Consider the following 6000-nt stretch of genomic DNA (forward strand, 5'->3'; position numbering starts at 1 on the left):
AAAAAGAACCATAAGGAGCCTAAAGAGAAAACATCTTATTGTTCTGCATCTACTATCTATCCATGGGCCATAGTTGTGTTGTGGTCATGCCTCACTATTTGTATCGGCAATTTTTTTTACCACCATACTCATTTTTTTATCACGCATCCTGTAAATTTATAAAACTGTTTATGTCCATTATTTCGATAGCGAAATATTTTATCAGCTTTGTTATTTTATAATGTTCACTACTTAAATAACGGACGGCATTTTTCAATATTTTTTATTTTTATAATATCCGCTACTTAAGTTGCGGAAGAGTATAAATAGAAACATGTAGGACGTGAAAAAATAGATAGGGTGTGACAGAAGAATATCTCCTTATATTATTATATTTTTGCATGAAAAATAAGTGTGTCCTAAGAATTATTTATTAGGTCAACTTGAATATATATGAGCAAAAAATACAGGTAATTGGGGTCTTATCATTACCTGTATTTTTTGCGCATCATACTCATTAGGCGATTTAAAACATGTTAGCAGATAAGACCACAGGTTTTAATTTAAATTTTTGACATTTCATTAGGTAAGACTACAAAAAATACAAATTGTAATTGGGATCTTAAATTTCAACTCATACATATATAAAACTTCAATCAAGAATTGAACTTTTGGTGTTTTATCTGCTAGCATGTTTTTGTTGTGTGTTTTTTTTTTTATATATTATTGTGTGAACTTTCTTAGTTTTTATCATTTTTGTACTCTCAAACTTTGTATCTTTTCTATTTAAACGCACCGTATACTTAATTGATTTTAATAAATTAGAAAATGCTAAAACATGACTAATACAGTATATTTTATTTTGCTTTTTGTACAAAAAAATAAATAAATTTGCTTCTTAAGAAATACATTTGAACTTTCTTTTGGGCGTTATACCCCTCTACTATACCAAAAAAAAAATTGAATCTTTGGGCTAGCAACGAAATGATTGCCAGCCAGCAATAAGAAGATTACTAGTATGTTCTACGGATAATTATTTGAGTTTATAAGATAAGATTGTCCCATTTAAACATAGCATTTAGCATAACATTTGATTGCTAAATCAAAAGAAAATTATACTCCAATCAATCATAGCATGTTTTATATGGCTACGTGAAGCTCAATGAAACTTTTTCTATGAAATACAGTAATTATCATTTTCGTGCTGTGTAGAAAATAGTTTACTAATTTTTTACTCCAAAAAAATAGCTTAATACCCTATTGCCTATGCTATGCCTCCTCTCTTTATTTTGTCACATGAATTATTAACTCTTTCATTTTGGTTTTATAATATGATGATAACAATTATGTATATATATGCAATGCATTATATATATATATATATATATATATATATATATATATATATATATATATATATATATGCAGGGACGGATATAGAGGGGGGCAGGCAGTGGCCAAGGCCCCCCCCTCCCTCTCACTCATCATTTATATGTATACATTCCTCCGCTCTAATTATATATGTATGGAAAATAATGATATTGTGAATATGCATATAAACTCTATATTAGCATAGATTATATACATTAATTAAGTAAAGACAGTTTTATTTTGGTTTGAACTCTAAACTTTACGATTTTGTGTGAATTTTGGTAGTGTTTATTATTTTGTCTAATGTCTAAAATGATATGATTATTTGTATTTGATTGACAAAAAAAATTTTACACCAACATCCGATGAAAATAAAAAAAAAAATTGTTTAAAGTGGGGTGTAGTAGAGTGATTTGGCAAAATAAACGGTTGTTATTGTATGTCGGTTCATATCCTATTTTCTCTTAATTTTATTATATATTACTACTATTTTTGGCCCCCGGTACGATAACTTTCTGGATCCGTCCCTGTATATATGTCTGAGTTATAATTTAAATTCTGGACATTCCATTTATTAATTTTAAGGTGAAATTTATATATTTTTGACAAATTGGGGTGAAACTTTTACTAAACAATTTGAAAAAAATAATAATAAATGACGCTTCTGTTTGGGGGGACAAATTACATTATTATTTATTTTTATGGGCAAAAACATTTTATTATCATAGAAAAAGAAAGAAAAAAAGAAAAAAAAAAAACTAACACACCAAAAGATATATGCACACAATCTACTCCACCTCAAGCCAACCAGTTACAGCAAACAAACCCTCAAACTTTGACGTTACATAAGATTTGCATTTCTATATTTTTTAATTATTATATTTCGTGATTGTGATTGATTTATTATATGTAGCTAGCTAGCTATTACAAGAATATCAACGTGCAAAGATTCTTTATTTAGCTCAACACAAAAAGAATTTGCCTAACTTGATACACTCTTTAATATGTATGATTTGGGAATATGCATGTACTTTGCCATATTCCAAATGTAGACTTGTAGTGACCACGAAAATTCTACTCCATTTTAAACTAAGAGATATTATAAAAAATAAAAGAAAGACAGAGAACAGAATAATAAAATAAACGAAATGTAAGAAATGGTAAAGAGATATAGAAAATGAATTAAATTATGTAAAAAAAAAGAAATACGTGTGTAAATTAGGCTTTAAATATATTTTAATCTCTTAAGGTTTTACACGTGTTTATAAATGATTGTACACTCCGAGTCTTTGAGCGTCATTGAAGAGGGATTTTTGCTTAGCATTTTTTGGCCGACTACCAACAAAAGACAATTTATTAATATGTGTGTTTAGTTTAATATTACTCTCAATTTTGTAATCTTAACTGTGATTTAGTTGAATTTTTATCATATCTATTATTTCTTTGTGAGGATTCTCATAGGATGTAGTATGACATAGGTACATAATTGATTGGATATACAAGGTTCTATTTTTTGTTTGTTGAAAAGAAAAAAAATTGTCACTTTCACCATATCAACTCAATGGACTATTGATCTGTATCTTTAATTTTTTAGTCGGTTTGAAATCCTTGAGTAGATCATCTTACTACTATGGTTACATGAGTTTCATGTGTCTTATTTTTCTCCAACATTCAATAGTAGAAAACAAAGAGAGACACGGAAAATGCAAAGAATGCGGCCTTATAGGGTCACTGTTATCGTTGACTTGGGTTAAGTACTTTTTAACTTTGGGTTGTTTGTAATTGTATCACACGTGTATTTGTTAAGAGACAATATAAGGCAATGGATTGTAATGCCCGCGCGACATTTAAACACGACATTGATGGGCGCGGCCACATAATAACTTCAACCCTATAACGATCTCAATACACAATCGACAAAAGTAGTATTCCGCAAAAATTTTAAGGTATACGATTCTAATCTTAAAACATTTCATTTCACGTTTTCATATTGACTTAAACGCCACAATGTCAATATATACTTCCACCAACTTCAATCTTAACAGCTCACTACTCAATGTTGGCCACTTCTTCTGATCATAATCAGAAGGGTGGGCGTGAATAATATGATTGAGTATTGTAGTTATGGTACAGCATCACTAGGCCCACCACCCCACACAAAAGACCTCATTGGCTTTTCATTCACCACCCAGCCAATTTCTCCTGCTATTTGTTTGTCCGTACCCACCAGGCCAGATTATATCAATCATCTGGAATCTGGATTCACCCAACCTGAGCCACAAAGGTCCCATTAAGCAGATTATTTAGCACCGTCCAAGTTATAAGTCATTCATATGTTTGGTGATTGAATAGGCAATTTCAGGTTGCATGACCACACCACCCTTGTATTCCCACTCCACTATAGTCTCTTAATCTAGTAGTCTAAAAAAGTACAAACCTAAAAAAAAGGATTAATAGGTAAGATAATAAAATTTGAGGATGATAATTTTATTTATTTAATTATATTTGTATTATATCATTGCAACAATTTCAAAGAGGATGATAATAGGTAAGATGATAAATTATGAAGAAAAAATTTAAAATAAATCTGGAGTATATGTAAAACGTCCAATTTTTTAAGTACTCTTGCTTCTTTTCCATTTAATAGCAAAATCTGCCATGATCAACCAGAATGCTAGTTATAGTAGCAGCCGGATATTACTATTTACTATAACACATATGAATATGATTTACCTTTGCATCAGTTACATGCAATCTCGTCAAGAATGTTGGTTTGGTTTTACTTTTGTTGGTGTTAACATCAATTTAAAGCTGCATCATTGATTTTGGATCTATTTGGATAAATAACTTATTTACATTTTATAGTACAAACGCTTACGGTTTGTTTGATCTGCAAAATTTAAATACCGGACGGAACAGTGCAGTACATGATAGTACAAGACAGAATAACACATGACAAACATTTAATGTATTGAACAAATTTGGTCATGTACAATGTTTGACGGACAAAAAGTTATTTTGGTATTTTGGCTTGAATAAACACTTATGTATAAGGTTTATAACAAAAAGTAAAATAAAGATAAATTATTTTTATATGCTATGAACAAACTTATGAAAATAAGCTGAAAAAAGTGTATGAAAATTATCATAAGTTCAAATAAGTTAATTCAATTATAATTAGGATTTCTAGTTTTTGACATAAACATGGTTTTTATTCTCACATTTTCGTTCAACTTACTTTTACTGATATGATTTGTTTGTTCCCCCTCCCTACCTCAAGCCTACCATTACAAACCTACAACTGCAATAGATATTAGCTTTCCATCTCATATTAATCTTTAGGGATTTGGATCCTTTCCAATTTTTCCTCATGTGTTTCTCTCATTTTTCTTAATCTAAGGATTGGTAAATTACAAAGAATAAAAAAGAGAGAAAATCAACCATTGGATTAAGAAAAGGGAGAGAAAACATGAGGAAAATTTGGAGAGGATCCACATCCATCTTTGAGTACTTTTTCTTCTTGCGCCCTTTTTGAAAGTCCTCTTTCGTTCCTTGAAATTTCAAAAATATTCCTCTCGCTAATTAAGTAGTAAACTCATGGGGCGCAATACCCCCCTCGCTACATAAGTAGTAAACTCATGGGGCGCAAAATCTGGGAAAAATAGTTCGCATTCTATAATGCAAACTCAGTTTGCATTCTAAAATACGAAATAGGGGAAGAGATACAAAAATATTAGATTTTATAAGGTTTGCATTATAGCATGTGAACTGTTTTTTCCCAAATTTTTGCTATTTACATACTCACATCATAGGGGTAGAATTGAAAGACCGAAGAGTGTGTGTGAGACTCAGGGGCGCGAAAAGAAAGAATCTTAATCTTTTAATCTTCGCTGTTTTTCTTTCTTAGTTAATTAGTTTTGGGCCTTCTCCGTTCGGCTTTGTTTTGTACGTTTTGGGCCTTCTATGTTTTTAAGCCTTTTAGCGTGTTCTGGTATGCCAGGATTTTGAATTTAATTCATGCAGAACTCTCTTCCCCCATATGATTATCTTTTCCCCTTCAAATTTCTATTTTTTCTATTGAATAAAAACTTCGAAACTTGTTTTTCGGATTTTTTTTCTATTAAAAATAATATTTAAATTAAAAAAAATTCGAAAAACATGTTCCGAAGCGTTCTTAAATTTTTATTGAAAGGAAAAAAATCAAAAATAACTATAAGTAATTACTATTGTTAATTTTTTTTTACAATGTTAGTTTTATTGTCACTGTAAAAAAAATGTTTGTTTAGTTGTCTGTGAAAATTGGAACTCTTATTCATTTTTATCAATTAGTCTAGGAGTTAGAATTTTATTTTTAAGATAAATAAGTGGAAACTCTGGTCTCTATCACTTTATTTTTTTTACTCATTTACTTCTGGGTTCTGGCACCAAGTTATCATTAGACAATGGTAATTTTAGATAGATCATGTTGATTTTATTTTTGAAAATATTAGACTATGAGATTGTTTATTAAATAACTTTTTAAAATAGCTTATAAAAGATAAGGCAATTAAGGGATGAAAGATACTACTATCTTTTTTTTTTGCGCAGAAGGGGGGGGTAAGCACACAATGAAATAGGTGGAGAGTCACATTTCTTTATAAATAAAGCCCA

The sequence above is a fragment of the Trifolium pratense genome, linkage group LG1, assembly GCF_020283565.1.
Source record: "Trifolium pratense cultivar HEN17-A07 linkage group LG1, ARS_RC_1.1, whole genome shotgun sequence".
Lineage (NCBI taxonomy): Eukaryota > Viridiplantae > Streptophyta > Magnoliopsida > Fabales > Fabaceae > Trifolium > Trifolium pratense.